The 23,135-nt window shown below is 40.2% G+C and overlaps 1 protein-coding gene across 1 annotated transcript in view; it reads left to right on the top strand.

Moving 5' to 3' along the window:
* LOC124622125 (AP-5 complex subunit beta-1-like) overlaps nucleotides 1-23,135 on the top strand; it is a 135,680-nt gene that overhangs the window by 29,196 nt on the left and 83,349 nt on the right. The gene's annotated exons all lie outside the window — the stretch shown is intronic.

Below are 23,135 nucleotides of genomic sequence, written 5' to 3' on the forward strand. Positions count from 1 at the left end.
GACTACTACAAAAAATTACCACTATTCTCCTATTGATTCTAATTTTTTGAAACTCTGGTCAAAAATAATGTTGTAATTGGGGGGTCATACCATTATTTGGACTTTATGAATAGTCAGTGCTGAAGAGTGGAAACTGAGGTTGAAGAACTGTATCTTTCGTTTAATTTGTCCATTCTTAAGTCTCCATGAAGGTAAAGACATGTTGTGTAGACGCAGCAGCTGATGAGTTGCTTTATATTTTTATTGCGAACTATTAATGAACTGTTAAGTTTTAAGTTTTGTCCTTGTAGTGTAAAAAATTCATTGTGGCTTCTCCCATTTTTTAACCTCTTAAAGCAAATGGAGCATTGTACTTCATTGATACTGGACTTCATAAAAACTTCCAGACAAAGGATGGAGCCATCCTGTAATACAATTGATGTCCGAAGACGACAGTGAGAAATTGCCATATAGACCAGATGAGACATGTGTTGCACACTGGATGTATACATGTACCATCTAATGGGCCACACAACATGGTAACAGGTACATTATTGTCTCAGCAGTTGTTATGCCATGAATTTGTTGCTCGTTTCTGTTGGCTATTTTTATTAAAATAGCGCTGATCACTATTCCCATTTTCTATAATAACGCAGTATTCCAAAGCAATGCAAATTTTACAAATAAAAATTAATCATTCTTTAAAAAAGGTTTATTTAGAAATAAAAAATTTTGACACTGATGCAGTGACTAATTGATATTTCTTTCTTCTTTTCCTGTTTATTAATAAAAATAAAAACATCAGTTATAATGATAACAGACAAATACCAAAAAATACCCGTTATTCAGAACTAAAAAACTAGTATTGGTTTTAACTAATCAGTTTTTCCCATTGCTACCTCATCCTTCCAATTACAATTATTGGGGTGTTTAATAATCTCTATGGCCTCTCTGTGTACTCTTTCATAGTGTCTGCTTGTGGCTACCAGTACTTGAGATGAGTCAAACTGAATCCAATAGTCCTGTGATTGTAAAGCATATCTGCAACAGCTGATTTATCAGTTTCTCCCTTTCTACAATTGCTCTTGTGTTCTCTTGTGTCTTTATATTCATTTTTTGACTATTTTTATAGTTGTACCCACATGAGCATTTACACAGTATCCTTAATGCCTCAATTCTCCAGGGGTTTGAGAGTATCCTTGGCAGACTTAGTGTTCCTGTCTCTCCCAGGTGGGTTTGTAGATTACATGATATTTCATTTCATCAAGATCTTTTCTATTCCTTCAGTAAAATCCTTTATGAATCGCAGGAAAACATAGTATTTTGCAGATGCCAGTACATTGCTATTTTCTTTTTGTGACTCTCTTCATGCTTCTTTAAACTCAACAGGCAAATATCCCTTCTTTAGCAATGTATTGGTGAGATATTTCAGTTCAAATATGTTCCTCATTTTATTCGCTAATATTTTTATAACACTTCATTTTTGTTGTGTATAGTGATTTGAATTCCAGCACAAATAATGGTCTGTGTGAATGGGTTTTCAGTATACTATGTGGCCAAAACTACAACCTTCTTTCTTGGAGATTAGCACATCAAGTAATTTGCTGTTTACCTCCTCTTCTGTAGTGAACTGGATCTTTCAGTAGATATCAGTGAGATGTTCATGAAAATGATTCAGTTCCTCTCAGCCCTCTGTCCACAACACAAACGTATCATCTGTGTAATGAAACTATATATTTGATTTATTATTGACAGTTCCTCATGCCTGTTCTTTGAATTTATCCTTAAAGAAATTTTCTATCATCAGGCTTAAGGGGCTCACCATAGCCACGCCATCCATTTGTTCATAAAGCTCATTCTTGCCTTTGAAGTAAATGTCAATGGACAATATTTAAAGAGTTCTGCAGTATTGGCAGGAAAAATCCGATATAGCTGTTCCAACAAGTCATTAAGTGGAACCATGGTAAACAGCGATACATCAAAACTGAATATTATCTCTTTCAGCTGCACCACTATGCCATGTAATTTACTCTGTTCAAAATCACCTAAGAACTTTGTTGCTTGATTCCTTACTCAGCTTCCTGTATGTGTACTGGTTTAACAAGTCTGTAACCTTACTGCGGTAGTGGGTGACAGTCACAAATACTTTGCATTACGCTTGTCGTTGGAGAGAATGATAGTACTGTTATCCTGATTCAGGCATTTTATTGTGTTCCTCTCACCCACAATTTCATTATTTTTAGAAGGCTTCTGGCATACCAATATTCGTACGACTTCTATACACATTTCTTCTGCTGCTATTACATCCACATTACAAGTGCCTGCTTACAATTTTCGCGGTGGGCGTAACTTGCGGACTAACAGCAAAATTTCTGTCTTTGGAAAGCACAGATCAATTATCGAATAATGAACTTTTGGTTGTAAATTCTCAAATTTCTTCTGCTGCCTTCTGGACATTGTCACCATGGGCTTCCCCATAGTATTATGCAACAATCTTTCAGTTTCATCCCAGTCACCACAATGCAATTTCTCACTGATACTCATATGAAGAGTTATTAATTTACAGTTTGAAATTGCCACATCCTGGCGGGTCTGTTGAATTTGCTCATGTCATAAAGCCGCCTCTGTTGGTTTGAAAATCCGCTGTGCATTGACTGAGCTGAATATATGATTTCTCTTCAGAAACTTTGGAATATCAATGATTGCCCTGGAACAAGACATAAATGTGAGGGAGCACAAAAGCTGTGCTCTCATCTTTCAGAGTCTTTCCAGGCATCACCCATCTCTTGACACGTCCTCCTTATAGAATTGTCTAATTGTAAAATGTAATCTTTCTCAGCTGGAAATATCGCACTTATTAAAATATTTGAAGATATTATGCTGTCAAATGAATCCCTTGCTGAAGCCCTACATTTCGTCCCTCTTGTGGAGGGCATCTTCAAGGGGTATCATAGCTTTTTCAGAGATCCAGTGCACACCCTAGATGACTACTAACTGAAGTAAAATTACATTTCTGTGTGCTCCTGTGCAGAGGCATGACACCACATCTTTTAAAAACCCAATTGCATTTGGTCATTGTCCAGTGCAAATAGTCTTCAGCACCAGAATCCAGATACCGTTTACTTTCACACCCTCCTCCTTCCGATTAATGAGGTTTGTAACAGCTGAATCAGGATTTTTCCTGACACCGTTGAAGAACTCTGTAAATATTGTCTCTTGACCATATACTTCAAATGGAATGATGAATTTTACATACAAGTGGATGGCATGGCTCTGGGGAGCCCCTTAGGCCTGGTGATAGCAAACATCTCTATGGAAAAACTGGAAAAACAGACTTTAAGTAACATTTTCATGAACATCTCGGTGAGTTTAATCTGAAGATTCAGTTCACTGTGGAGGAGGAAGTAGATGGCAAATTACATTTCCTTGATGTGCTAGTCTTCAAGAAAAAACATTATAGCTCCAGCCACACAGTGTATTGAAAACCCATGCACATGGACGATTACCTACACCGAAATTCTAGTCGTCATTCATGACAAGAATGAGATGTTACAAAAATGTTAGCAGATAGAGCAGGGAACATCTATGAACCAGAGCAGCTCGAAACAGAATTCAGAATCTCATCCATTGCTTACGAAAGATATTCAGATGCTTAGATAAAGAGTATTAAGAAAGCAACAAAAATAAAACAGCAATGTACAGGCATCTGTGAAATTCTACGATTTAACGCCATTCATAAAAGACAATGCTGACCACATGGAAAAGGTCTTTATGAAATGGAATATTATTGTAATCTGCAAACCCACCCCTAAGATACAGGAATACCCTAAGTCTGCCAAGGATGCTCACAAACTGTTGGAGAAAGCTGGCGTTACAGGAAACCATATAGTTGTGGAGACATGTAAAGAGGATTCTACTAAAAGAATGGTTGAAAAATGATTGGAGCAACACAAGGGCAGTAATAGAAGTGGAGAAGCCGACAGATAAGCTATTGCAGAACCTCCTTCACAGCTAGGAGACCGCCACATTTGATTTGACAAGACTCAGGTACTGAAAGCCATGAGCAGATATTTTGGAAGGCTATACTTAGAGGCCACAGAGATTACTAAACACCCCAATAATTTTAGTTGGTGATAGGAGGGTATGAAACTACATGGTATCAGGGTACTGATGTTGAAGAAGTTGTGTATCGCTCTTCCACCGTAGGGTGATAGCCACGGTAGACGGGAGCAACTGACAATAGCCAATTACATTTGAGTTTTCAAAACATGTGACGTCACACCTTTGCATGGGAGCATGTGGACACAGAATTTTACTTCAGTTATTAGCAAGCCGAGGTGTGCACCCGATCTTCAAAAAAGCTGTAACCCTCCTTGAATACGTTCGATAAGAAATTCCTCTATGGCATAATAGCCTGGAATATTTTAATAAGTGTGACATTTCCAGCTGTTTGCATTTTTGTCTACTCTGCCTGAGACAATCAAAAATTGAAAAGCTTTTCCATTCTTCTTAAACATCCTAGTTTTAAGGTTAGTGTTTATTTATCTGGAAATTTAAAACATTCTTATGGTGAGTAATTGCTATTAGTTACTTTGTTTCATATTTCATGTAGTGGTTTTCAGCCCAGAGAATGGTTTGATGTTGGGTCTCTACAGCACTCTTATCCTTTACAAGCTTCTTCACTGCTGCCTAACTACTATAATCTATATCCATTTGGACCTGCTTACTGCAGTCTAACCTCTGTCTCCCCCTCTACAAGTTTTACTCATCCCCCTCTGTCCCTTGCCGGGTCACTCCCTCCCTCCCTTGCCCGGTCACCCCCTCCCTCCCTTGCCCGGTCACCCCCTCCCTCCCCCCCCACACACACACACACACACACACACACACACACACACACACACACACACAGGTACACGTATAAACATACATGTATTCTCTCTCTCTCTCTCTCTCTCTCTCTCTCTCTCTCTCTCTCTCTCTGTAACACACACAAATGCACACACTAGTCATCATAAGTTATTTTACTTCCCAAGTTTGAAGATCTATCTTTTAGTGATTCATTTTTTATGTAACACTCCCTTATCCTTGTTTTATTTTTGGTTGATGATCATTTTATGATCACTTTTAGGAACGCTGTCCAATGTATTCAGTTGAACTTCCATGTCCTTTATCATCTCTGACAAAATTACATTGTCATTACTAGGCTTTAAATCTTTTTTTTTTTCCTCCCGAACTTTATATCCTTTTCAGATTTCTCCGTGGTTTCCTTAACTCCTTGGCCTATGTAAAGATTTAGTTATAAGGTTACTAGGCTACAAACTTCTCTCAGTTTTTTGTCAACTACAGCCTCCCTTTCATTCCTTCAGCTGCTATTAACTTCTGCCTATAAAAATGTAGACAACCTTTCTCTCCCTGAATTTTATCCCTAATAACTTCAGAATTTCGGATAATGTATTCCAATTAAAATTGTCGAATGCTTTTTCTGCGTATGCAAATGTATAAATGTAGGTTTTTCTTCAATCTGTCTTCTAAAGTAACTCATTGTTTGTAATTTTCACCTGAACCCAAACAGATCTTTCTCACATTCTGGTTTTATCAGTTGTTCTATTCTTCAATACATAATTTATGTTAGTAATTTGCAACTATATCTTATTAAACATGATGGTTCCATAATACACTTGCCAGCACATCACTTCTTTGATATTGGTGTTGTTACATTTTTCTGGAAGACTGTCTTGTATATCATACATGCCATATGGAACAGTTTCATTATGGTATGTTCTCCCAAGGATTTTAATAATTCTGAGAGAATCTACTCCTATTGCCTTGTTTTAACTTAACATCATACCTTCCAGGTATACAACCTTCTTTCAGGATTCTTTAACAAAGTATCAACAGTGTAAAAATTGTGTAGAATTCTATAGTTGGCTTACCATTTCATCCATTTGCCCAGTCCTTGTTGTCCTATAATTTTTCCTTACCTTCATTTTTGTATTATGTTAATTCCACCTCCTCATCACAGTTCAGAGGTGAAATCAATTTAAGGTTTTAGAAGAGGAGCAGCAGCCAGTTCTGTAGTTTCAGTTGGTCTTTAGTTGCTCTCTACACAAGTCTATCCTGTGCAAGCCCCTTCATCCCTGAACAACAGTTGCAATTTACATCTGTTCTGAAACTATTTACTGTCTTGCTTTGGTTTCCCTGTACGATTCTTCCCTGTATTACCAAATTAACAATTCCGTGATTCCTCGTGTCCTATCAACTAATTCCTTCTTCAAGCCAAGAAGTGCCATAATTTTTTTTTCCTCAATTTGACCGAGTACCTCCTCTTTAGTTACTCAGTCTACTCTCATCTTAAACATTCTTGTGTTGCACCACATTTCAGAAGCTTCTATTCTCTTCTTGTCTGAACTGTTTATCGCCCACATTTCATTTCCATGCAAGGATACTCTCCAGACAAATACCTTTAGAAAAGGCTTCCTAACACTTAAACTTAACTTAGATGTTAACAAATTGCTCTTTTTCAGAAATACTTTTCTTCTATAGCCACTCTACATTTTACATCCTCTCCACTTCTGCTATAAACATTTATTTTGCTGCCCAAACAGCGAAACTCTTCTATACTTTTAGTGTCTCACTTCCTAATCTAATTCCCTCAGTGTTGCCTAATTTAACTTGAATGTTGTCTTTAGAATGGGCGAGAAAACAAAAAAGGTGTGTTATGCTGTGTCATGCTAGATCCATTTATAATGCAGGTAGGTTAGAAACCTGAAAAGATCAATGGATAGGTTGACATAATGGGGATTGGTGAAGTGGTGGGAAGTCAGGGATTTCTGGTTAGGCGAATAGAGAGTTACTGGTTAAAAAATGAAGTGAATGTAATACAATAGCAGCAGAATCATAAACAAGGTGACAGGTGTGCAAGTAATCTGATGTCAACAACATAATGAAAATATCACAACCAAGATAGACAAAAAGACACAACCCACCACAGTAGTATATGTGTGTAGTATAGTAGTAGTATAGAAATTTAACAATGAAAAATCCAGGGTGGATTTTAAGAACGTTGTGAATAGGAAAGTTGCTGCTCATCATATAGCGGAGATGCTGAGTTGCAGATAGGCACGACAAAAAGACTGTCACAAATATAGCTTTCAGCCAGGAAAGCCTTTGTCAAAAAATTATAGACACCACACACACACACACACACACACACACACACACACACACACACACGACTGCAGTCTCAGCCAACTGAGGCCACACTGCAAGCAGCAGCACCAGTGCATGATGGGAGTGGCGACTGGGTGGGGGGTAAGGAGGAGGCTGGGGCAGGGAAGGGGAGGGATAGTAGGATAGGGGTGGCATACAGTGACATGCTGTAGGGGAGCACGCATTGACAAGGTGGAAAGAGGGTAGGGCAGCTATGTGCAGTCGGGAGGTTAGACGGAGGGTTGGCGAGGGAGAGGGGGGGGGGGGGGGGATAGCAGAAAAGGAGAGAAGTAAAAAGACTGGGTGTGATAGAGGAATGAGGTCTGTGTAGTGCTAGAATGTGAACAGAGAAAGGGGGGGCCGGATGGGAAACGACAATGAATAACGATGGTTGAGGCCAGGAGGGTTATAGGAACATAGATATATTGCAGGGAAAGTTCCCACCTGCGCAATTCAGAAAAGCTGGTGTTGGTGGGAAGGATCCATATGGCACAGGCTCCATATGGATGCCATATGGATCCTTCCCTCTAACACCAGCTTTATGGAATTGTGCAGGAGGGAACTTCTGCTGCAGTATATCCTATGTTCCCATAACCCTCCTGGTCTCAACCTTCGTTAGTAATTGTCCTGTCCCCTCCAGCCCCTTCTCTGTTCACATTCCAGCACTATATAGACCTTATTCTTCCATTGCACCCAGTCCTTTTACTTCTCTCGTTTTCCGCTATTCCACCCCTCCCCTCCTCTCTGCTGCCCTCCGTCTAACCTCCCGACTGCACATAGCTGCACTACCCTCTTTCCACCTTGTCCCTGTGTGCTCCGCTACAGGATGTCACTGTCCGCCACCCCTACCCTACTATCCCTCCCCACCCAGTTGCCATTCCCATCATGCACTGGTGTTGCTGCTTGCAGTGTGGCCTCAGTTGCCCGAGACTGCAGTCAGGTGTGCCTGAGTTGCATTTGCGTGAGTGTGTATGTGTGTGTTTGTCATCTAATTTTGTCTAAGGCCTTACAGGCCAAAAGCTGTATTTGTGACAGTCTTTTTGTTGTGCCTATCTGCAACACAGTGTCTCCACTGTATGATGAATAGCAACCTTCCTTTTCACATTATAGAAATTTATTCATTCAATGTTCATTTTACAGTGATACAGGTTTTGTCAGCGTGACACAAGTAAAAATGTAAGTAATATGTAGAAACATAGTAATATATACCCAAGTGTTTGATGAGGAAAGGACCAGTGACTGGACTTGTTAAAGGAACCATCCCGGCATTTAGGTTCAGTGAGTTAGATGATCACATAAAACATATAACAGGATGGCTGAAAACAACATTAGCCTCAGTCCTCCCAAGACCAATGTCTTAGTAAATTTTCTACCTCATTCAAGGTGCATCTAGTGTGCTGTGCTCTTGGGACACACATTTGAAACAGTTTAGTTCGATAGGATTGGGAACTATTGTACATTGCCAATTATGTCTCTCAAAATAAATCACTGGATACACCACATGCACTTGCAGATGACTTCATGATGGTGGTTATGCTGCTACACCTCTGTTACATCTCCACCTGTGTCAGTATCCCCTCATGATAAATGAGGTACATTATGCTCTACGGGCTTTGGGTGAATGATTTTCCTGTAACAAACATTTTATTGTGAATGTTTATTATAACGTGACAGAGGTTTCTTAGTTGTCACTTTCTTTTTATTAACCTTTACTATCAGCTCTCCAAGTAATATTTGTTTTAGAGATACGTTTTTGACTGCCTTTTTAAATAAATGCATTTTAGTTAGCTTTTTAATCTGCTTGGGCATATTTCAAATGGTTAATAAATTAACTTCATCTGAAGTGTGGCTTACCTATATACTTTGAACTGTATGTTCCAGGTATTACTGAAGCCATGCATTAGCTATTCCTTTTACACCTATTACTTCTAATTTGTTTAACAATATTTTGTGAGTCAGCAGTGTCAAAAACCTTGGACAGGTTTGAAACACAGTCATCCCAGTCAAGAGCTTTAAATATCACTTCTAAGAACTCACTAAAGGCCACTACTGTACTTGTGCTACCTTTCATTAAGAAGTTTGTATTGGTAACTCATTAGTCTGTCTTTCATGATTGAGTGTATTATTTTCCTTTCATAATTAATTTGATTATTTTTGAGAATGATGAGAGTAGTTTAACTGACCTGTAGTTTTCAGTATTGTCTGTATTATCTTTGTTTCGTAGGGGGCCCAACTTGAGCATGCTTTAGTATTCCAGAAAAATACCGTACCTTTGTTAATGAAGTTTCTGTGCTGTCTGTGCATGAATTCAGAACAGAGATTGGCAATTTGTATAGCCCTGCTGACTCATTATTATTATTATTATTATTATTATTATTATTTTTTTTTTTTTTGTCTTCACAACTTCATAATTTGTTGTAAGATACAATGTTGTTGTGCTGGCTGCATAGTCCATTATGGGTGCTACAGCTGTCTTAGGGAATTTTTTTGGCAGCTTCTCTGCAATACCTAAAAAACTTTTTCAAAATTTCTCTGTTAATGTAGATTTTCTATTAATCTAGTGCCACTATCTTTGATTTGTATGTTACTTTACAGGTCTTCCTTTTCCAGTTTCTTATTTTATGGCACCTGATTTTACTATCTTTTATTTTCTGTGTTATATATATTTTGTCTTTAAATGGATTTTTTGCAGCAAAAAGTACCATTATGTATGTCATTCTGTAACTGTGATGATTTATCCATTATGAACTAGTGCAGTGTTTTTTTAAGGCAAACAATGGAAAGTTTAGGTTGGAATATGGACAATATTATGAAAAGGATAGAGGATTGATACCTATCTTAAAGATGACACATTGAGCTCCAGAGAGGCACACAGAAAAGACTGTTACACATTTAGCTTTCAGTCATAACATTCTTCAGAGAAGAAAACGCGGATGCATTCACACAAGCTGGCATACCCCATACACAGATGCCCACCATCTATGGCAGCATGTGTGCATAAGGTGCACTTGCTTGTGTGATTTTGTGTGTGTGTGTGTGTGTGTGTGTGTGTGTGTGTGTTAGAAGGGGCTATGGCCAAAAGCTAAACATATAGCAGTGTGTTCTTCATGCCTGTCTGTAGCTCGACATGTTAACTTCACAGTGAGTAGCAATCTATACTTTTCAAAATATTACTGAGATCATTAATTGCCTCAGTTGACTGACTAATATCCAGTTGCTGAAATGTCCAATTTTTGGAACTGTACCCTCAAACATTAGTTCGAACAGTGTACAGAATTGAGAGAGTTTTGCATCTACATTGTTTTCTGTATACGCTTCATCCAAGCTTTGGTTTGCCAAAATCCTTGAAGTAGTATGTCATTCGTTGTTAAGAGATGTTTATGTTGTAGACGTGCAGTGGGATTTTTCAAGACTGCCTTTAGCTTTATTATTTAGCAGTAGCGAATGCTGAGGCCTAACTCTTTTACCTATACCCTGCAAGTTTCTGTGCTGGTATCTGTAAGAACATAGTTTAAGGCTGATGAATAGTGTTTTTTGCCCTTGTAGCACTGTTTACCATTTGTACCACGCCAAAAAATATTCAGAATGGTTTAAGTGGATGGATAAAAAAATCTACTCACCAAGTGGTGGCAGAATACACACATAAAAGATTATTGTGACTGGCAAGCTTTTGGAGCCACTGGCTCTTCAGGCAGAAGGGTTGAAGGGGAAGGAAGATGGGTGAAGGAAAAGGACTGGAAAGGTCTAGAAAAGGGGTAGATTTTGGGAAAGTCACACAGAACTGCTGGTCAGGCGAGACGCACCATACGGGGTGAGATAGTAGGAAACTTATGGCATTTTATCCTTAATACTTCTGTTTATGTTCGCACCTCCACATAACATTGTTTTTATTTTATCCATGTCGTATCTTGTAAACACCGCGGCCATTAATGATAGTTGGTGAATGATACAACCAGCCACAAATACACAGATGTTTTTATCAACAGCATGTCGTCTGCTCCACAATACATTGCAGTAGATGCAATTTGTTTTGTTGTGACCCCTATGGTTTTCTAGCTCTAGGTATATGTTCTTGATTTCCACACAGCACATTATATATTGCAAATAAATTACTGTGTCACTCTCCATTCAAGAACATATACATTCAGCTAGAAAACAAATCACCATCTCTTGGTCTGTATTGTGGAGCAGACAATGTGCTGTTGATCGAAGCATCTGTGCAATGAAAAATATTAGCCATCTGAAGATGGGCATGTTAGCCTGAAACCGGTTATGAGGTGTCAAGCTTTGTTAGTTCAAATAATTTCAAAAGTTTTCCTACACTTTAGTAGAGAGCAAGTAAGAAGGCAGGTGCATGATGCATTCTGCACAATTCAATGGAGCATTTTGGAGCCATTTTTCTCTCTGTATCTGTTACTAGCCGCATGCTCAAGCCATCGCCTAAACTGGTAACTGCTAATGCTGAGGTGTGTGCCACATAAGGCACTACTGTTTGTACTTCTGATGCTCCTGGGTTGTTCTTGTTGTTGTGCTCTTCAGTCCTGAGACTGGTTTGATGCAGCTCTCCAGGCTACTCTATCCTGTGCGAGCTTCTTCATCTCATTGTGCTTACTGCAACCGACATCCTTCCGAATCTGCTTAGTGTATTCATCTCTTGGTCTCCCTCTATGATTTTTACCCTCCACACTGCCCTCCAGTACTAAATTGTTGATCCCTTGATGCCTCAGAACATGTCCTACCAACCAATCCTTTCTTCTAGTCAAGTTGTGCCACAAATTCCTGTACTCCCCAGTTCTGTTCAGTACTACCCCGTTAGTTACGTGATCTACCCATCTAATCTAAAGCATTTTTCTGTAGTACCACACTTTGAAAGCTTCTATTCTCTTCTTGTCCAAACTAGTTATCGTCCATGTTTCACTTCCATACATGGCTACACACCATGCAAATACTTTCAAAAAAGACTTCCTGACACTTAGATCTATACTCGATGTTAACAAACTTCGCTTGTTCGGAAACACTTTCCTTGCCATTGCCAGTCTACATATCCTCTTTACTTTGACCATCATCAGTTATTTTGATGCCCAAACAGCAAAACTCATCTACTACTTTAAGTGTCTCATTTCCTAATCTAATTCCCACAGCATCACCTGATTTAATTCGACTACATTCCATAATCCTCGTTTTGCTTTTGTTGAGGTTCATTTTATATCCTCCTTTCAAGACACTGTCCATTTCGTTTAACTGCCCTTCCAAGTCCTTTGCTGTCTCTGACAGAATTACAATGTCATCGGCGAACCTCAAAGTTTTAATTTCTTCTCTGTGGATTCTAATTCCTACTCCAAATTTTTCTTTTGTTTCTTTTACTGCTTGCTCAATATTCAGATTGAATAACATCTGGGATAGGCTAGAACCCTGTCTCTTTCACTTCCCAACCACTGCTTCCCTTTCATGTCCGTCGACTCTTATAACTGCCATCTGGTTTCTGTACAAATTGTAAATAGCCTTTCGCTCCCTGTATTTTACCCCTGCCACCTTCAGAATTTGAAAGAGAGCATTCCAATCAACAGTATCAAAAGCTTTCGCTAAGTCTACAAAAGCCAGAAATGTAGGTTTGCCTTTCCTTAATCTTTCTTCTAAGATAAGTTGCATGGTCAGTATTGCCTCACGTGTTCCAACATTTCTATAGAATCCAAACTGATCTTCTCCAAGGTCGGCTTCTACCAATTTTCGATTCGTCTGTAAAGAATTCGTGTTAGTATTTTGCAGCCATGACTTATTAAACTGATAGTTTGGTAATTTTCACACCTGTAAACACCTGCTTTCTTTGGGATTGGAATTATTATATTGTCGCAGAAGAAGCCGAGTAGCACAGTTGCCATAGTGTAGTGATTATGATACTCAATTGTTGCATGGATGGTTGTGAGTTCAAAACTCGCCTGAACTGAAACATTTTAAATTCTATATTCGGTTCGAGTACATTCTAGAAGTATCCACAAATGGCAAGAATCATTGTACTGGAATGTTCTGTAGCTGCATATAGACCATATGTGTTCTGGCCGGTGGCAGTTCGCTCCGCGCTCTTGTATTGCAAGTGCTGAATAAACTTTCGTTAAGTGAAGTTGGTGTTCGTCATTCATCTAATTGCACCTTCTTCTATGTGAGATTATTCTGGTGGATGCGCTGGGTATAGGAACTTGTGATACTGCACATTATCGACGACACAGTGGCTCCCATCAGGCCACGACAGAGCCGCCGTTTACATGGCGAAAAACCCGAGTTCAAGCCATATTCAACAGATCACAATCTATCGGAGACAGGAGGAGGAGGAGGAGGAGGAGGAGGAGGAGGAGGAGAGCAACTGTATGCCACCACATGAGACAATGTACCGGGTTCTCTGGTGATGATGGCCAAGATCCAAACAGGTGGCTGAAGGTATATGAGCATATAGCCAAATTTAACAAATGGTATGACACAGTGTGTTTGGCTAACATATTTTTCTACTTGGAGGGCACTGCCAAGCAATTGTATGAGAACAACGAGGAGAAGTTCACAAGCTGGGAAGTATTCCATGTGGAACTGCACAAGTATTTCGGCGATACACGACAGAAGTGCAAGACCGTAGATAAATTAAAGTGCAGGGCATGGCGTCCAGGAGAAACGACAGCATCCTACATTCAAGACGTCTTGGAGCTGTGTAAATAGTGGATCCTCGATTGAAGGAGGAAGATAAGGTTGCACATGTCATGAAGGGTGTTGCTGAGAAAATGTATCAAGCCCTACTCCTGAAGGAGGTTTCGAGAGCAGACGACTCATAAAATGGTGCCAGTATATCGAGACAATGCATCCAAAAAGAATTACAGGCAAGAAGTTTGAACGGCTTCCAAATTTCGTATTGATGTCTGTGATGGAGGAAGAAACTGATTTCCCAAGTGTTCTTTGTCAGATAGTGAGAGAAGAAGTTCAGAAGGCACTTGGATTGTACGGCGAGCAAAAAACCAAGACGCTTCAAAAGGTTGTAAGGGAGGAAGTAAGACAGACATTGAACCCAGTCTCTTGTCCTTCATTTCCCTTCAAAACGGTAAAAAAAGTCGAGACCCAGGCGAAGTTACGTTCCTACAACGCCGCATGAGGAACCTGTTTGGGCACCAAGGAAGACTGACGTCTGGAGGACCCAGGATAACCAACCAGTATGTTTCCACTGCGGACGACCGGGACATGTGGTGCACTATTGTCGAGAAAGGCGGTGGATATTTGATGACGCCCGTGCCAGAAGACAGCAGCCCGATCTTAGCTGACGCCAACTCCGGGACAACTAAGATGAACAAGATGATGTGGGTGCAGGACGTCGTAGGTCACCATCCCCGCAACCTAGCCACTGGAGAGGACGCTCCCCAACATGCCAATCAAGGTCTCCATCGCCATTTAGAAGCTCCAGCCAATCACTCAGATGCCGCAACCCGGAAAACTAAAGGGTACGACTTTCCTTGGAGATGATGCCGCCGAAGAGAAAAATCCTCTGCCATCGATCACTACAAAAATGATAGGAAACTACGTCATTATCCTCATGGATGGCTGACCAGCCCAAGCTCTTATGGACTCTGGAGGATCATATTCAGTCATTTCGGAGAAGTACAGTCGCCAGTTGCAGAAAACCATATTTGTTGACAACAATACATCTCTGCTGAAGGTGGCTAATGGGAAATATGTAAAACCTAAAGGAAGATGTACCATTTATGTGGATATAAATTTCCATACACAGCCCTTAGAATTCCTCGTCTTACAAGAGTGTAGTCATGACATCATTCTCGGATGGGACTTTTTGAAAGCTTCTCAGGCAATTATAGATTGTGGTCGCTCGAAGATTATGCTAGACGAGATGAGATACTGTGGACAGGAAGATGCGCATCCGAGTGTGTGGAGACTGTGTGTGCTGGATGAAGAGATCATTCCTGCAGTAAGAGCTAGAAAGGTAGCTGTCATGTGTCATGCTATGCATCAACCCATTGGTCTTGTAGTGGAATGCAAGAGAAGCATACCACTGAAGAATAACTTGCTCATTCCAGCCTCTGCCATCTCATTTAAGAATGGTTTCGGTGAATTGTGGGTAGTTAACTGTCGCCGAGAACCGCAAATTCTTCCAATATGCATGTGCATAGCAAATGCTGAGCCGTTAATTGCAGAACATCTGAGTGTCGTAGAAACCTCCCATGCCAAGTCTGTGGGCGAAATTAGTGCTACCACTATGAGACAAAATCTTCTAGCTTGACTATCGCCAGACCTCACTAAAAAAAAAAAACAACAGAAGCAGCTACTTGCCATTCTTCAAGAGTTCTTTGAATGCTCCAATCCACAGGCGAAGAGCAAATTAGACAACTTGTCGGTGAAGCACCGCGTTAGCACTGGAGACCATCAACCAATAAGCCAGAGAGTATACCGTGTGTCAGCAGCAGAACGTCAAATAATTCATGACGAGGTATAGAAAATGATGAAGAATGACATCATTCAGCCTTCACAAAGCCCATGGTCATCACCTGTGCTTCTCGTCAGGAAGAAGGATGGCAGTTGGTGCTTTTGTGTTGATTACAGGAAGCTTAATAAGATAACTTAACAGGACGTTTACCCTCTTCCATGAATTGACGATACACAAGGTTGACTGAAGGGGGCTAAATTTTTCTCAACCATGAACATGTACTCAGTATACTGGCAAATCGAAGTAGGTAAGGCTGATCTTGAGAAAACTACATTCATTACCCCTGAGGGCTTGTATGAGTTTAAGGTAATGCCATTTGGTTTGTGTAATGCACCAGCAATTTTTGAATGAATGATGGATAATCTTCTAAGACACCTGAAGTGGACAATGTGTCTTTGGTATTTAGATGACATTATAGTGTTCTCAAAGACATTTGATGAACATGTAAAAAGACTGAGGGCCATTCTTAAGTGTCTCCAACATGCCGGACTGAAACGTAATCGAAGAAAATGTCTCTTTGGAGCAAAAGAAATCAAAATATCTGGGCACCGTTTGTCAAATGAGGGTGTGCGGCCAGACCCAGAAAAGGTGAGAGCTATAACAGAATTTCCTCCTAAAAGTATTAGAGATGTGAGAAGCTTCCTCGGCTTATGTTCTTATTACCATCATTTTATCAAAGACTTTTGTATCAAAGCCAGGCCACTCCAATAGTTGTTAAAAGCCGATGCTAAATTTATCTGGTGTGATGCTCAACAAGATTCTTTCAGTGTGCTGCGAAAAGCTGTGATGACTAGTCCTGTAATTGGTCTGTATGATGAGGGAGCACCTACAGAACTACACACAGATGCCTGTGTATATGGGATCGGTGCTGTTCTGGTGCAGATTTTGGATGGAAAAGAGAGGGTTATAGCCTATGGCTTGTGGGACACTTAAAAAAGCTGAGAGAAACTACTCAACTACAGAAAGACAATGTCTTGCTGTGATCTGGGCCATGTGCAAATTTTTACAGTATCTCTATGGAATGCCATTCACAGTTGTTACAGACCATCATTCACTTTGTTTGTTGACAGGTCTTAAGGATCCAACAGACCGACTCACCAGGTAGGCACTACGCCTTCAAGATTATGAGATTACCGTAGTGTACAAAAGTTGAAGAAAACACCAAGATGCCGACTGTCTCTCAAGAAACCCTGTGCAAGACCATCAAGACTTTGTTGAAGATAGTGACTGTCTCACTGCACTCTAGGCTCTCTCTGCTGAGCAGAAGAAGGACGCCAAATTATCTCAAATTATGCTTGTCTTAAATCGGCCAGAGGATGTGAAAGGACAATTTAAGGTAGTTAATGGATCACTTTGCAAGAAAAACTATGATCTTTTTGGAAAGAGGTCATTCCTAAACACATGTGCTTAGATGTTCTACAGAAATTCCATGACACACCTGATGCCGGACATTTAGGATTTATTAAGACATACTATAGGATCCGCAAGAGATTTTTCTGGCCTAGTTTATTTAGGAGTGTCTGTCACCATGTGTCGCACTATCAAGAGTGCCAGAGGAGAAAGGCAGGTCCTCAGAAACCACCTGGCCGACTCATACCAATACCACCAGCCGAAACACCTTTCCAGCGTGTTGGGATTGAACTCGTTGGATGATTTCCAATGTTTGCTAGTGGCAATAGATGGATTATTGTTTGCACTGATTATCTGACATGCTATGCCATTACAAAAGCCATGAAAACAGCTGGGGCATTCGAGGTAGCCAAATTCAATGTAGAAGACATTGTATTAAAACACGGTGCCCCAAGGTCATTAATTACGGATCAAGGGAAAGTTTTTCAATCGAATCTTGTGACAGAGATAAAGCATCGGTGCAACATTACTCATCACGTGATGACTGCCTACCATCCGCAAACTAACGGGCTTACGGAACGCCTTAATAAGACCTTGGCCGACATGCAATCAGTGTTGAGCAGAGCAATTGGGATGACATGCTACCTTTCGAGACTTTGCCTACAACATGGCCAAGCAAGACACCACAGAATTTACGCCACATCCTTTGAATGAAGCCCTATAAGGATCCTGCAACCCGGGGTAAATTTGAAGCTCCAGCAACAGGGAACAAGTGAAAGGTACCGAAGAACGTAGCGGCAAGAAGTTCTAAGAAGATCACTGCCAGGGCAAACATCAGTCATCGGGAGTCAGAGTATGCATTACCGATGACTTGTTCCCAGACTAGGACGACGTAGTACAGAGACGCTGTCCTCTTGAGGAGGGAGCAATGTCGCAGAAGAAGCCGAGTAGCGCAGTCACCGTAGTGTAGTGGTTATGATACTCAATTGTTGCATGGATGGTCGTGAGTTTAAAACTCACCTGAACTGAAACATTTTAAATTCTATATTTGGTTTGAGTACATTCTAGAAGTATCCACAAATGGCAAGAATCATTGTACTGGAATGTTCTGTAGCTGTATATATACCGTATGTGTTCTGGCCGGAAGCAGATCGCTCCACACTCTTGTATGTGCAGGTGCTGAATAAATCTTCGTTAAGTGAAGTTGGTGTTCGTCATTCATCTAATTACACCTTCCTCTACGTGACAATATTCTTCTTGAAGTCTGAGGGTATTTCACCTGTCTTGTTCATCTTGCTCACCAGATGGTAGAGTTTTGTCATGGTTGGCTCTCCCAAATCTATCAGTAGTTCTGATGGAATATTGTCCACTCCCGGGGCCTTGTTTCAACTTAGGTCTTTCAGTGCTCTGTCAAACTCTTCACGCAGTATCATATCTTCCATTTCATCTTCATCTACGTCCTCATCCATCTCCACAATATTGCCTGCAATTACATCACTCTTGTATAGTCCCTCTATATACTCCTTCCATCTTTCTCTTTTTCCTTCTTTGCTTAAGTACTGGTTTTCCATCTGAGCTCTTGATATTCATACACGTGGTTGTCTTTTCTCCAAAGGTCTCTTTAATTTTCCTGTATGCAGTATCTATCTTAGCTGTAGCGATATATGCCTCCACATCCTTACATTTATCCTATAGCCATCCCTGCTTAGCCATGTTGCACTTCCTGTTGATCTCATTTTTGAGATGTTTGTATTCCTTTTTGCCTGCTTCATTTACTGCATTTTTATATTTTCTCCTTTCATCAATGAAATTCAATATCTCTTCTGTTACCCAAGGATTTCTACCAGCCCTCGTCTTTTTGCCTACTTGATCCTCTGCTGCCTTCACTACTTCATCCCTCATAGTTGCCCATTCTCCTTCTACTGTATTTCTTTCCCCCATTCTTGTCAATCATTCCCTAATGCTCTCCCTTAAGCTCTCTACAACCTCTGTTTCTTAAAGTTTATCCGAGCCCATCTCAAATTACCACCTTTTTGCAGTTTCTTCAGTTTTAATCTACAGTTCATAACCAATAGATTGTGGTCAGAGTCCACATCTGCCCCTGGAAATGTCTTACAATTTAAAACCTGGTTCCTAAATCTCTGTCTTACCATTATATAATCTATCTGAAACCTTCCAGTGTCTCCAGGCCTCTTCCACGTATACAATCTTCTATCATGATTCTTAAACCAAGTGTTAGCTATGATTAAGTTATGCTCTATGCAGAATTCTACCAGGCGGCTTCCTCTTTCATTCCTTACCCCCATTCCATATTTACTTACTACTCTTTCTTCTCTTCCTTTTCCTACTATCAAATTCCAGTCCCCCATGACTGTTAAATTTTCATCTCCCTTCACTATCTGAATAATTTCTTTTTTCTCCTCATACATTTCTTCGATCTTTTCGTCACCTGCGGAGATAGTTGGCATATATACTTGTACTACTGTGGTAGGCGTGGGCTTCGTATCTATCTTAGCTACAATGATGTGTTCACTATGCTCTTACCCTTGCTCCTATTTTTTTTATTCATTATTAAACCTACTCCTGCATTACCCCTATTTGATTTTGTATTTATAACCCTGTATTCACCTGACCAGAAGTCTTGTTCCTCCAGTCACCAAGCTTCACTAATTCCCACTACATCTAACTTCAACCTATCCATTTCGCTTTTAAAATTTTCTAACCTACCTGCCCGATTAAGGGATCTGACATTCCACGCTCCGATATGCACAATGCCAGTTTTGTTTCTCCTGATAACAATGTCCTCTTGAGTAGTCCCTGCCCAGAAATCCGAATGGGGGACTATTTTACCTCCAGAATATTTTACCCAGGAGGACACCGTCATCATTTAACCATACAGTAAAGCTGCATGTCCTCGGAGAAAAATTACGGCTGTAGTTTCCCCTTGCTTTCAGCCATTCACAGTACCAGCACAGCAAGGCTGCTTTGGTTAGTGTTACAAGGCCAGATAAGTCAGTCACCCAGACTGTTGCCCTTGCAACTACTGAAAAGGTTGCTGCCCCTCTTCAGGAACCACACATTTGTCTGGGCTCTTAACAGATACCCCTCCATTGTGGTTGCATCTACGGTATGGCTATCTGTATCGCTGAAGCATGCAAGCCTCCTCACCAATGTCCATGGTTCATGGGTGGGGTGGGGGAGGATGCTCCTGAGAAAAATTTATGTTCTCAAAAAACTGATGCTGATTCGTTTTAAGGCAATACTTAGAATGTTTGCTTTATACCATCATGAAGTAATCCTTGAATGCTTAAATATGTTCACCATATCTAAACTAATGTGAAAATCGACACTAAATGTTCTGTGTGCAACTCAAAGTGTATGCTAAAAAGACACAACTGAATGGCACTATTAGTTATAGTGTCACGTGATAAACTGTTCCTTGCCACAGTGCAGCACACTATCACCTGCATCCACAACACTATAAATTTGATCAGATTTTGACTATCTTTCAAATGTGTCCCATTTCAGGTATAAATGCACAAACCCATGCTATTTATGGTAGTTCTACAGTAACAGCTTGCCCTTTCATGTGGTGATAGAACCAGTGTCTCTACACCAGTGCTCTGTAATGTGTACCACTGTGTTTTTCAAAATTAATTTGCAACAGACTATATTTGAAGAAAGATGATAATTCTGTATGTGTTTCTGTGGTGTATGGCCTTTTACCTTTTATTTCCTGTTACTGGTGATTGTGTCCTGCAGTGTGATACAAGCTATCTTCATTGTAACTGTCACAGAAATCTCTAAACTGGTGGAGACATTTTTCAGGTAGGGGAACCTGTTGCTGTAATCTACTCTAAAAATAGGATTTGGCTATGCATAGTCCTGCCCCCACCTATACTCGTACTAATCTGCTCCATCAACCTTCCTTTCCAGTCCTGATGAGATCTTTACTATAACTAATGCAACTCCATCTTCCATTGCTCTGAAATGGACAGGCACCAGTGCAGTGTGCAGCTGAGAAGCAGTCATTGGTGCCATTTGCAACTCCAAGTTAACTTACTATACAACACTGCCATAGTGAGGGCAGTATGTGCCACCCATCAATCAGCTGCTTGTAAGAGACTGATTTTTCTCATTTTTATTTGTAGTCAACATAGTTCCTGTTTTGTTAACCATAAAGATGCTGTTGAGAATAAAATCAAGCAGTGAGCATCTATTGATTCTTTTGAAGTTGACACCTAACATCTTACAGACAACATAGTGCTGAGAGAGAGAGAGAGAGAGAGAGAGAGAGAGAGAAGCACACTCGATTGACTATGTGCTACAGCATTACATCGAAGTTTTGTTCTGTGTTAATATGGTGCACTGAAACTTCAGTGGCACTGTGTATACAAGGGGTTTCAAAATGCTATTTTAAAAATTTGGGATGAGTTTCCTTACAGCAAAACAAGAAAAAAGTCCAGTAAACATGTGTTCTAAAATGCGTACCTTAAGAGCTATGAGCACTTGTGCAGTGGAAGAGATGTGTTTCGCTGAAATGAAGATGAGAAGTGCTTGTAACTCTTAAGGTATGCATTTTAGGCCTCATGTTTACTGGACTTTTTTTGTTTTGGTCCATACTACCTTCTCCCAAAATATGGAAATCAAAGAGCTTGCAGTAAAAGAACTGTGGTACAGTATTGAAGATGAACAAGTGATCATAGCTCTTAAGGTTTGCATTTTAGGCCCATGTTTACTGGACATGTCTTTCTTGGTTTGGTGTAAGGAGTCTGACCCCAAATTTTTTAATGTCATTCTGAAACACCATGCATATGGAAACAAGCAAAAACATGTTTATATAAGCGGAGGTGACCCAGATGATTTCTGTAATAACAGGTGTAATAAACTGTGCACTCTTGCAAGTTTGCAAAGACTCATGTCAGTAACTTGCTATGACATTGGCTGTTACATCCCACTGTTAACACATACATTATCCAAGTGTTGTTTGCCTTAAATCATCACAAAGGAACTTCTGTAGAGCTTGTAAGCCATGGAGAGAAAACAGACAAGCGGAAACTTTGATTTGCCCTGTGATGCGCTCAGGTGGGTGAATAAGAAATGCATTTCCCACAAAAAGAAACCATTTGGGCTTAAACATTGATATCACAACATGACATATGACAACAACTAAGAAGTTAGAGGCCTTTGGAATGTGGATTTATTGCAGAATGCTTAAAATAGCATTGACTGCAAGAATAACCAGCACTGAAGTACTGGAACAAATGAACAAGAAGTGAGAAATGTTGACAGTGCTTGAAATAAGAAAAACTGCATGTCTAGGACATATAGTATGGAACACCAAATATATGCTTCTGCAGTTAATAATAGAAGGGAAGATTGAACAAAAAAGAAGACAAAGGCGGAGAAGAACATTTTGGTTGGACAGTATAAAGCAGTGGACAGGACTACGAAGTGTGGACCAGCTATTACATACTGCGGTTCACAGAAGAAAGATGCAACATGTGGTCATCAACATTCATTAATGGATAAGCAGCAGAAGAAGATTGATATCAAGCATCCAGCCTCAACTTGTAATTAATAATACACATGGTGCATACTCTGTTGAGTCTAAACTAATTTCGTCTTTTTACCCAAATCTGTTTACATAAAATTATTATTTGATCAGACTGCATTTAATGAATGCCATTGTTTGGATGCAATGTAAGAGCTGTCTTATTTGTCCTGTCAATGTGACTGTATCAAGTTATACATAATTGCACCGAGCGAGGTGGCGCAGTGGTAAGACACTGGACTCGCATTCGGGAGGACGACGGTTCAATCCCGCGTCCGGCCATCCTGATTTAGGTTTTCCGTGATTTCCCTAAATCACACCAGGCAAATGCCGGGATGGTTCCTCTGAAAGGGCACGGCCGACTTCCTTCCCCATCCTTCCCTAATCCGATGAGACCGATGACCACGCTGTCTGGTCTCCTTCCCCAAAACCAACCAACCAACATAATTGCAGAAAAGACAGTTAAGAGCACCCATTTAATTATTCAGCCAACCAGTAATTTTTGTACTGCATTGTATATTGGCCAGCCACTACTTGGTTACCAAAGAGAATTGCCACAAGCAAACTGTCTTC

The sequence above is a fragment of the Schistocerca americana genome, chromosome 7 (genome assembly GCF_021461395.2).
Source record: "Schistocerca americana isolate TAMUIC-IGC-003095 chromosome 7, iqSchAmer2.1, whole genome shotgun sequence".
Taxonomy (NCBI): Eukaryota; Metazoa; Arthropoda; class Insecta; order Orthoptera; family Acrididae; genus Schistocerca; species Schistocerca americana.